A 12,110-nucleotide genomic window follows, 5' to 3' on the forward strand; every position below is an offset into this window, starting at 1 on the left:
TTGGGTGGATTACTTTTGGCTAATATATGTTCATTTATTATTTTATTTAATCTCACTTTTTTAATAAATATAATTTGATTTTTGTCTTTTTTACAAATTTAATCATTTTGTTATTAATCTCTTAATTTGTGCGTTAAGTATTGATTTGCTTTTATTAATTTACTTCCTCAAAATAGCATCAGTCTAAAATAGGACCTTATTATTTGTTCTTCTCGTTATTTAGAGTCTCATCATAACTTGATGAAGAAAAACATCTACCAAAAAATATATATATTTCAAATATTAAATAATAAACATTTGATCAGTATTCAACGTTACGATTTAATTGGAGTAAAAGGATGTGATTGAAATAGTATGTCTGGAATGATGTCAAAATTGATTAACCTAATTTATCATAAATTATAGTTTCTATTTTTTTTAAATGACTAAAAAACAGACAGGTATCTGCTAAATACATACGAAATACTTTAAAAAAATGTCCATTCTTATTAGCTGGACTAAAAATATTATAGAAATTGAAAACGATAGTGATGTGTATTTTTAATTATTACATTAAAAATATAAAATTTATAAACACTTATATAAGTAATTAAAAAGTTTAAAAAAAGTATACGAAATATTCTTCAACCCGTATTCTTAGAATAATTATAAAACTCAATGAGTTAAGATTATACATCAAATAATAACTTTTTTGGTAGCGCAGTAAAAGTTGAAAATATCGCTGATTCCAATCTTTGTTATCACATATTATATAAATGATCATTATTATCAATGAATAATTATATATTCAAATATCAATGATCATTATGATCAATGTGAAACTTGAATAAAAAATATTATATATTCAATCTTGTAAGTCATATTTTACTAATTTAACCTATAATACAAAGAAATAGACTTTTTAGAAACAGAAAATGAAACAAGTTGCAACACAAAAAGGAAGGTTCACTCCAATGGTTGTGGGGTGCAGAAGACAACAAAATCGAATCTTTGAAACACAGATAAAGCAGTTACGACCAAAACAAAACGATGAATCTTAACATTTTATGTTCGCCCAACTCAACCACAAATATCTTAATTGCGTCTAATTCTCAACTTCTTATCCTCTTCTCACCACGTTACACTTCTTAAGTAATAGAGACCAAGAAGTAAAAAAAAACCAACACAGACAAAATAAGAAGAAAAAATCACGTTTCAGAATCTCTCCACCTTTTTTATTAGCTTAATTTAAGCTCAGGATATATAAAATTAAAATTAATGATGTATGACATTAAACAACAATAATCATATCTTACTATGATCATAATTTTGACGTAAGGAGTATATTAATTCATTTTAAATCAATAAAAAAACATGATCAATTTATTAAAATTTTCCGATTCCGGTTTCTGTCGTGCTAAACCTTTTTTGTTGTCTTTTTTCCTTTGATGTCTCTGTCTAATGTCAGATATAGGCACAGTTGGAAACGTAACGATTGGAAAGTTTCATAATAATTTCATCAATTTGCATCTAACATGGCCATTTGCAAATTTGGATGCGTATAAACTACATTTTTTTGGAATAATAATATAAATTATTACATAATATTATAAAAATAAAAATATCTAAATTTTTTATAAGTTACCTTCTTCATTTGAATTGAATGTTTTTATATTTAAAAGGAATCATTGTGGAGAAATACCTTTTTAATATTATGATTCTCGTAAATAGTATTAAACTAATTAGAAGATATGGTAAGATATTGAGCATGTGGGGCTATAAAGTCTACAAGTAAATTATGGCCATAAAATTTAGTCAAACAAAGCTGCGTTTACTATTATAAAAATAATTAATCCGAAATAAAAAATAGTATCGAGATTTATTTATTTATGTGGTAATACCCATTTTTACGAAAGTAGTTATTTTATTAATTTTTGCAATGCATTCACATGAGAAGAGAAATATATATTAAACTTATCACGTAGTGTTTGGAGTTTATATGGATTAAAGTGTAAGTACATTACAAGACTTTTGAAATGCTGAAATGCCTCGTAGTGCATTGTTTAAAGCTTATATGAATTAAAAGTTAGTCAAGGATTAAATTCAAAATTCTGTAAAATTATCAATTAAAATAACACATGAACATAAAATCAAATGCGCTTACAAGATATTTTTATAAAATTTATTTTAAGATATTTTTAATTGATTTAAAACTCTTTTAATCTTTTAACTTATTGTAATTATATTCATTTTACTTTCGATTCTCATATAGTTATCATGTTTTATATGTCTAATCTTAACTTACACTGTGTCTTATAATATCTTTATTAAAAATAAAAATAACACATCAACACAAGATATTTAAAACAAAATTAAGGTTATAATTAGTAATTTGATTTTTTATACAATGTGTTTTCGTTTTTATATTTACTTTTGTTCCAATAAGTTGATATTATATTGTTTGATATACAACTTTATTTGATATACACCTATGAAATATTATTTTCACCTATTCCTTATTTTATAATATTATATAAAATAATAAATTTTAATATTAATAAAGATGATGTCCGAGTGTATGAACTTTCACTGTAGAATCTTTTTCGTATGGGAAACCACAGAGAACCTTCGTACGCCACCATACGTGCCTATCGTAAACTTGTCTTATTGTAATTTGGTCTATGCTTTTATTAATAAAAACATCAAGAATTCTTATGAAGTATTCTTCTTTTATTGTTCAGAAAGTCTAAATGTTGTTCGATTTGTAGAAATCTCTCATCTTTTAACACTATTTGTTTTATTTTACTTTTTCCCGTGTCATTATTATTCGTAGCGATATTAAAGCGGATCAAATTCGTCAGGTCAATCTCTTAACTTATCAGATATATTATGTTAAAAATTTCGTATTGATTAGAAATAAATTAATTTTATAATATATAAGTGAGGTGTAAATCTTATTTTATAAATAATCAGTTTTGTGAAATTGAGATTTAAAATCCATTTCTAACGTAATATCATAATAACTTCTAACATTAGATAATCTGCAAACTTGTTGTGATCTGATTCGTCTAATTGGTTAAACTTAAGTTACTCACCTAAACCCTCTGATTTTTTTTTTTTTTATTTATGTCTAAAAATAACTACAAATAACATCAATGGGAACAGAGAAGAAATGGAATCTCTTGATTGTAAAATTTAAAGCAAAAGAATGGATTCGAAAAGACCAATGATTAAACAAAATTTTTAAGCCGATTTTTTAAATCGGTTTTCCCTTTCGAATTTCAAAAGTTCAAAAAATATCTAAAAGTACACTCATAAACTTCAAACAAGGAAGTTGTGTGGTCCAATCAATTATGTTGAGATATTTTATATGGTTGAAGGATAAAAGAGTGACGTGGCTTGTGTTTTACTAATATTGAATCTATGCTCAAGATAAGGTTTGTTACAACAACATCAAACACCTATCACTTTATTCATTATTTATAAATGAGACTGTCTTCATTTTTTGTACGATATTTATTTTTTAAATAAATTAAACGTGGATTTAGTTTTTATTTTTTTAATCAGTTATCTTAATTTCAGTATTTACCCTCTGAACAAGAGTTAATTACATTTTTCCCCAATGTAATTTTAGTTTTCATTTTTATGACGAACTTAAAAAATTAAGAAATATATAAATGTAGTTATTTTCAGTCTTAATAGTCTTTCAATGTGACAAGTGAATTTTTTGTTAAAATAATAGTGTGATTCTCTATTTATCATGTAAAAGGAGACTATATTTATATATTTTTAAATACGAATATTTAATGCGATTAAAGTTTGAAATATGATTAAAAATTAAAATTGTTTTATAATTTGGGAAGAAAACATAGATAATCTTTTAAAAAATAAAAAATTAAATATTTTTTTAGTTTTTAAATTTAAATGTAAACTTAAATTCGTTATTGTTCAAATTTTAATTTATTTTGATTTTCAAATTTTAAACTTGAATGAACATAATCATTTTAATTTTACTATATTATTTTTGTAGGTATTATATGATATTCACGTTAACATTTAAATTAAAAAGTGATAAACTGTATAAATAACTTAAATATTATTTTTAAACAATATTTAACATGTAAAAAAAGTTAATGTTAAATTTAAAAAGTTATAACTATTTAATAATTTAACAATCATAGTATATCAAAATTTTGAAACAATAACAAATTTTAGTTTGTTATCGAAAGACTTATTTAAAAAAACAAAATCAACTAAAAGGAAAATGAGAGCACTCTTAATTCATAAGGAATGTGGTAGTCTTGACTAACAGGAACACGTGATTGTGTTAACATCTTTTCCCAACTGATGAACCTAACACAAGGGAAATAATGAAGATGCATAAGTCAGAAACAAATAATATCTCAAATACAAATCACATTGCATGACACAAATTCAATTGTCTTAGTTAATTATAGTTTATAATGGATTAGACCATAATATTTTCGTGTAAATTTTGATAACTTTTTTTTATAATATAAAATTTTATTTTTTAAATAATTTTAAAATATTGATAATAAAAAATAAAAAAAAATTACTTAAAAAATAAAATTTAAAATTATTTAAAAAATTTGTCCAAATTTATTATTTATAAAATCATTTCCATCACTAATAACGTTGCTGTCTTTAACGCGAAGACTTCACACTTGGAACAATGTGAAAGGTACAAATGTTTCGCAATTCAAATCTAAACATCACATCGATTGTGTAGTTAAATTATGAATTTGATATTGCCTAACAAGAAATTATAAATATCGTATTAAATAAGACATTGTGTCACCCGTCTTCAAAATGTGCGTGCTACTTTTTGTTGGGTATTGGGCTCCCTTCCTATGTGGAGAAAAGGCCCAAAATTTGAGAAGCCCATGTCTCACTTAAACCTAGTGGAGAGGAGGCTATAAAATAAAGAGAGAGGCAGAACAATAGAGTCAGAATACACTGAAAGCCCTAACACATAGAGGGAGAGGTAGAGGGAAAATTCTGTTCACGTTTTTCATAGAGCTGTCGCAGTAAATTCGGCGCTGCGGATTCGTTCACCGTTGGATCGGGCTGAAATTTTTACAGCAGGTTCGGAACTCATTGCTCTTCATTCTGACCGGTCGGATCTTTGATACGAGGTCTGAGTTGGGAGATATTAATTTCGCACTGCAGCAGTGATTTGTAGAGGTTTTCCTCTCTTGTTCTTCTCTATTTGAAAGCTTTGTTGCTTTGTTATTTGGTTGGGTGTTGGCACTAATTTGTGCTATTGATTGAGACTCTTTTGTACTCTTGTTGATCATAGTGAAGCTATTTCTTTGGTCTGGACGACTCGTGGTTTTTACCCTTGATTTGAGGGGTTTTCCACGTTAAAAATCTTGGTGCCTTTATTTGTGCTTTTGGTGATTTATTATTGCTGCTCTTTGATTATTGCTCCTCATAGATTCTTGCAAGTTAGGGGAAATTATATCCGCTGCATTCTCTGGTATATTGTTTGTTGTTGTTTTCCCCATCAGAGTGGTATCAGAGCTCTTGGTTGGGCTATATTTACTTGCTTGAATGATGGAGGCAAATGCAAAGATGGTTGCTTTGAATGGTACAAATTATCATTTGTGGAAGGGCAAGATGAAAGATTTATTATTTGTCAAGAAATTGCATCTTCCGGTCTTTGCTACACAGAAGCCAGATTCTATGTCTGAAGAAGAATGGGACTTTGAGCACCAACAGGTATGTGGTTTTATTCGGCAATATGTTGAAGATAATGTTTATAATCATATTGCTAATGAGACACATGCCAGAGCTTTGTGGGAGAAGATTGAGTCTTTGTATGCTTCTAAGTCGGGCAATAATAAATTGTATTTGTTAAATTGCTTGATGAATTTGAGGTACAGGGAGAATTCTTCTATTTCTGATCACTTAAATGAGTTTCAAGGGCTCCTAGATCAATTGTCAGGAATGGGCATAAAGTTTGATGACGAAGTTATGGGATTATGGTTGCTTAATACTCTACCAGAGTCTTGGGAGGTATTTCGGGTTTCAATTACGAACTCTGCCTCGAATGGTGTTGTTTCTTTTCAGATGGCAAAGAGCGGTGCTCTTAATGAAGAGATGAGAAGGAAGGCACATGGTTCTTCATCTCAGTCTGAGATGCTTGTTACAGAAGCTAGGGGGAGAAGTCAGAAAAAGGAACATAAAGGTGGTAGAGAGAAGAGTAGGAGCAAGTCCAAGTCAAGATACAAGAATTTAGAGTGCCATTTTTGTCATAAAACTGGACACATTCAGAAATACTGTTTTAAGTGGAAAAAGGAGAACAAAGACAAGAAGGGCAAACAGAGAGAGAATGATCATGATGATGATGATCGTGTCACTACTGCTACAGATGGTGATCTTGTTCTTCTTCGTGACTTTGAGTCCGTTAATCTTGTATCTGATGAGAGCATGTGGATTATTGATAGTGGTGCTACACTGCATGTTACACCTAGGAAGGAGTTCTTCACATCTTACACTTCTGGTGATTTTGGAGTGTTGAAGATGGGTAATGATGGTGAGTCTAAAGTGATTGGTGTTGGTGATGTTTGCCTGCAAACCAACATGGGAGTGCAGTTGTTGCTTAAAGGAGTCAAACATGCTCCAGATGTTCGTTTTAATTTAATCTCTGTGCAGTTGCTTGATGATTGTGGTTATGACAATCACTTTGGTTCTAGTAAATGGAAGCTCACTAAAGGTAACTTGGTTATGGCCAGAGGGGAGAGACAATCTAAATTGTATTGGACTAAAGCTTTGGTTGCTAAAGACAGTGTGAATGCTATGTATATGGAGGCATCTTTGTGGCACCGGAGGCTTGGTCATATAAGTGAGAAAGGGCTTAACTGCTTAGCTAAAAAGGATGTGCTTATGGGATTGAGAAATGCAGAATTGGAGAAATGTTCTCATTGCATGGCTGGTAAACAAACCAGAGTATCTTTTAAGAAGCATCCTCCCTCAAGGAAGTCAGAATTGCTTGAATTGGTGCATTCTGACGTTTGTGGCCCATTAAAGGTAAAGTCATTTAGTGGTGCACTTTACTTTGTTACTTTTATTGATGATTGTTCCAGGAAGCTATGGGTCTATGCTCTTCAGCGGAAAGGTCAAGTACTTGAAAAGTTCAAGGAATTTCATGCTATGGTTGAGAGGCAATCAGGTAAGAAGCTGAAATGCATCCGTAGTGATAATGGTGGTGAGTACCGTGGACCTTTTGATGTTTATTGCAGGCAGCATGGTATTAGACACGAGAAGACTCCTCCTAAAACTCCTCAGTTGAATGGTCTAGCGGAGAGGATGAACAGGACCTTGGTTGAAAGGGTTACATGTATGCTTTCAGAAGCAAAGTTGCCTAAGCACTTTTGGGGAGAGGCATTGCTTGCAGCTGTGCATGTTATTAATCTCAGTCCCGCAGTTGCTTTGAATATTGAGGTGCCAGACAAAATTTGGTTTGGTAAGAATGTTAGATATGATCATTTGCGTGTCTTTGGTTGCAGGGCATTTGTTCATGTTCCTAAGGATGAAAGATCCAAGTTAGATAAAAAGACAAGGCAATGTATCTTTATTGGCTATGGTGAGGATGAATTTGGCTACAGGTTTTATGATCCTGTTGAGAAGAAGCTTGTTAGAAGCCGTGATGTACAATTCATGGAAGATCAGACCATTGAAGACATTGATAAGGTGAAGAAGACCACACCCGAGAAAGACAGTAATCTCACTGATGGTAATCCGATGAGGTTGCCCACTCACAATTTGGAGAATGTTGAAACGGAAGCTCAAGACAATGAGCAACATGGTGATGTTGATGATCAACAGTTTGGAAGTGGAGTAGAGGTTCCAATTGATGATGCTCAAGAGGAACATGATGATGATGACGATCTTGGTGATATACCTGAATCACCTCAAGTCCAACTCAGAAGGTCTAATAGACAAAAACAACCTTCTACAAGGTATTCCTGTGATGAGTACATAACCTTGACTGACGGTGGAGAACCTGAGTGTTTTGAAGAGGCTTTGGATAGTGAAGAGAAGAAACAGTGGCTGGATGCAATGCAAGATGAGATGAAATCTTTGCATGATAATCACACTTACGACTTGGTGAAATTGCCTAAGGGCAAAAGGGCATTGGAAACTAGGTGGATTTTCAGGGTGAAACAAGATTCAAATTCTACACTTCCAAGGTACAAGGCCAGATTAGTGGTGAAAGGTTTCAGACAGAAAAAGGGTGTTGATTTCAATGAGATTTTCTCACCTGTGGTGAAAATGTCATCCATCAGAACTGTGCTAAGTTTAGCTGCTACTCTTGATTTGGAGGTTGAGCAGATGGATGTGAAGACAGCTTTCCTTCATGGTAATTTGGAGGAAGAGATATACATGAAGCAACCTGATGGTTTTCTTATTAAAGGCAAGGAAGATTATGTGTGTAGACTAAGGAAGAGTCTATACGGTTTGAAGCAGGCCCCAAGGCAGTGGTATAAGAAGTTTGAGTCTTTTATGTGTGAGCAAGGTTACAAGAAGACTACTTCTGATCATTGTGTCTTTGTTAAAAGTTTTTCTAATGATGACTTTATTATCCTGTTATTATATGTTGATGACATGCTTATTGTTGGAAAAGATATTTCCAAAATTGACAGGTTAAAGAAGACACTTGGCGAGTCTTTTGCCATGAAAGACTTGGGAGCTGCTAAAAGGATTCTTGGCATACATATCTCACGTGATAGGAGAGAAAAGAAGATTTATCTATCACAAGAGCAATACATTAGGAAGGTGTTGCAGAGATTCCAGATGGAAAATGCTAAAGCTGTGAGTACTCCTCTTGCTACTCATTTTAAACTGAGTTTTAAACAGAGTCCTTCAAATGAAGTTGAGAAGACCAATATGAGTAGAGTTCCTTATGCATCTGCAGTGGGCAGTTTGATGTATGCGATGGTGTGTACAAGACCAGATATTGCACATGCTGTTGGTACAGTTAGTCGATTTTTGTCAAACCCAGGTAGAGAGCATTGGAATGCTGTGAAATGGATTTTGAGGTATCTTCATGGTACAGTTGATATGAAGCTTTGTTTTGGAGGTGATAAACCTACTTTGATGGGTTACTCAGACTCAGATATGGCTGGGGATATTGATTCCAGAAAGTCCACTTCGGGCTATTTGATAAAGTTTGCAGGGGGAGCTGTGGCTTGGCAATCAAGACTACAAAGGTGTGTAGCGTTGTCTACTACAGAAGCAGAGTTCATTGCTATTACTGAAGCATGCAAGGAGGTGTTATGGTTGAAGAAATTCTTGCAGGAGCTTGGTTTTAGGCAAGATAACTATTCATTGTTTGTTGATAGCCAAAGTGCTATCCATCTTGGTAAGAATCCAACTTTTCATTCTAGATCCAAACATATTGATGTGAGGTATCATTGGATACGTGATGCTTTGGATGCTAAGTTGTTGGAGTTGAAAAAGGTTCATACAGATGATAATGGTGCTGATATGATGACTAAAGCATTGCCAAGAGGAAAGTTTGAAGTTTGTTGTGAGATCGCCGGTTTGGCGGTTATCTCCACATAGTTGTGAGGGGGAGATTTGTTGGGTATTGGGCTCCCTTCCTATGTGGAGAAAAGGCCCAAAATTTGAGAAGCCCATGTCTCACTTAAACCTAGTGGAGAGGAGGCTATAAAATAAAGAGAGAGGCAGAACAATAGAGTCAGAATACACTGAAAGCCCTAACACATAGAGGGAGAGGTAGAGGGAAAATTCTGTTCACGTTTTTCATAGAGCTGTCGCAGTAAATTCGGCGCTGCGGATTCGTTCACCGTTGGATCGGGCTGAAATTTTTACAGCAGGTTCGGAACTCATTGCTCTTCATTCTGACCGGTCAGATCTTTGATACGAGGTCTGAGTTGGGAGATATTAATTTCGCACTGCAGCAGTGATTTGTAGAGGTTTTCCTCTCTTGTTCTTCTCTATTTGAAAGCTTTGTTGCTTTGTTATTTGGTTGGGTGTTGGCACTAATTTGTGCTATTGATTGAGACTCTTTTGTACTCTTGTTGATCATAGTGAAGCTATTTCTTTGGTCTGGACGACTCGTGGTTTTTACCCTTGATTTGAGGGGTTTTCCACGTTAAAAATCTTGGTGCCTTTATTTGTGCTTTTGGTGATTTATTATTGCTGCTCTTTGATTATTGCTCCTCATAGATTCTTGCAAGTTAGGGGAAATTATATCCGCTGCATTCTCTGGTATATTGTTTGTTGTTGTTTTCCCCATCACTTTTTAACGCTATTATTTTTAAATAAATAAATGTTGTTTTCCAATTTAGATATATCGAAGATATATCTTTTGTGCCTCTTTAATATGTTCTTCAACATGAAACAGGATGGGTAAATATTTTCCTTTCAAACACTTCATGGAAAATATTAACAAAAAAAGCAAAAGAGTAAATAATGTAATATTGATAAAAAAATTTATATACGTTTCTGTAAAATTGAACAAGTTAAAGGAAAGGATGCTTTTGTATAACTCTGCTGATATTTGTTCTTCAAAATCGAAAACTTTGAGAACATTTTTATAATATGAATTATATACATATCGTAGCAAGGGATTTTTTTATAATAGAAACTTTATATTACAAAACAAATTATAATATCATTATTAATTAATTTTTTCAATATAATTGTTGATTTGTTAGAAATAATCGTTATTTTGAATATATTTTTTGTATAAATTTGGAATTGATTTTTTTTTCTTTTTTTCTATTTTTGTTTATAACTTTTACTTCTGATATTTATGTACTTCTCACTACTTTTATTATTATTATTATATATATATATATAAACTTAATTAATTTACGTATATTATTAATTTATAATATAGTACAAATATTTAAAAAATATGAATATTGATAAACAACAGCCTATTTTTAGGATAGTATATAGTGTGTTTGGAGTTGAAATTCTATTTATTGTTATTATTTTTATAAGCAAAGTTAGATATAATAATGTGGATCGGTTTACTATTTCGTGAAAAAAGTGTGGAACATCTTACATATTAAGTTATGTTGTGTTATTTGATAATTAATTACTTTATTTTAAAATTTGACGAGAATTTACGTGAGAGAAAAATTAATTTATGTTCTTCTTTAAGTAAAAAAAAAAGTTACCTACATAACTATTAGGGTTTTAAACTGAAATATTTATAATTGATTGAATTTGTTCATAGTAAGATATGTATTTTATAAGTTGTAGTTAGTTGTTACGTTATTTTCGAATCTTAGCTAATATTTATTTAATCTTTAGAGTTTGTATTTTTTTTAACCGAATTAAAGTATTATATGTAGATATTTTTATGATTTTTGTCTAGATTCTTAATAGTTTCATTGGACTTTTTGTTTTTTATTAACATGTTTTATAACCAACATATTATATAAGTTACATTCTCTCCTAAAAATTCTTGTATCTTGTTTGATATATATTCATTTTTTAAAAAATATAAACTAGTTAACCGGCTTCCTAATCCATGATCATACAAGATAAACAAGCGAAATAGTCCATAAGATTTGAATCCAATTAAGTTAAAGATAAAATAGAATAAAAATAGTTAGGAATCCAAGTGTAAATCTACGTGCCACATTGATTATAGATGAAAAAATAGATCATTATATATGTAAGGCCCATAAAAATTTGCTTTATTATTTCTGCCCTAAACTAAAGGGTCGCCCTTGTAAGTGGGCTTAAGGGGTTGGCCTAGTAGATAAAATCCTTTCTAGTTGCCCTAAGTCACATTTTCACTCCATTTTCAGGGAACTTGAGTTGCAGTCGTCACCTCCTCCGCTAGGGTTTTGTTCCACTGTCACGTAAGCTAAAGGAACTTCTACTCCATGTAAGTGTCTCTCCCAGCCGTGCTAGTTCCCTTTTGCTATCTTGTTTTGTATTTTCGATTAAAAGCCTCCATTAACTCGGTTTCCCTAGTTCTGTTCCGCTGTCCCGCCAGTTCTGCAAGCCATCCTTGAGTTGTTGCGCCCCGAGGTCCCGTGTCAAAGCTCTGTTAGCCCTTTTCCAGGTACGGGAAGTTAGGGTTTCTAGTTTCGAGTCATTTTTGAACTGTGTATGAG

This window comes from Vigna unguiculata, chromosome 8, assembly GCF_004118075.2.
Source record: "Vigna unguiculata cultivar IT97K-499-35 chromosome 8, ASM411807v1, whole genome shotgun sequence".
Lineage (NCBI taxonomy): Eukaryota > Viridiplantae > Streptophyta > Magnoliopsida > Fabales > Fabaceae > Vigna > Vigna unguiculata.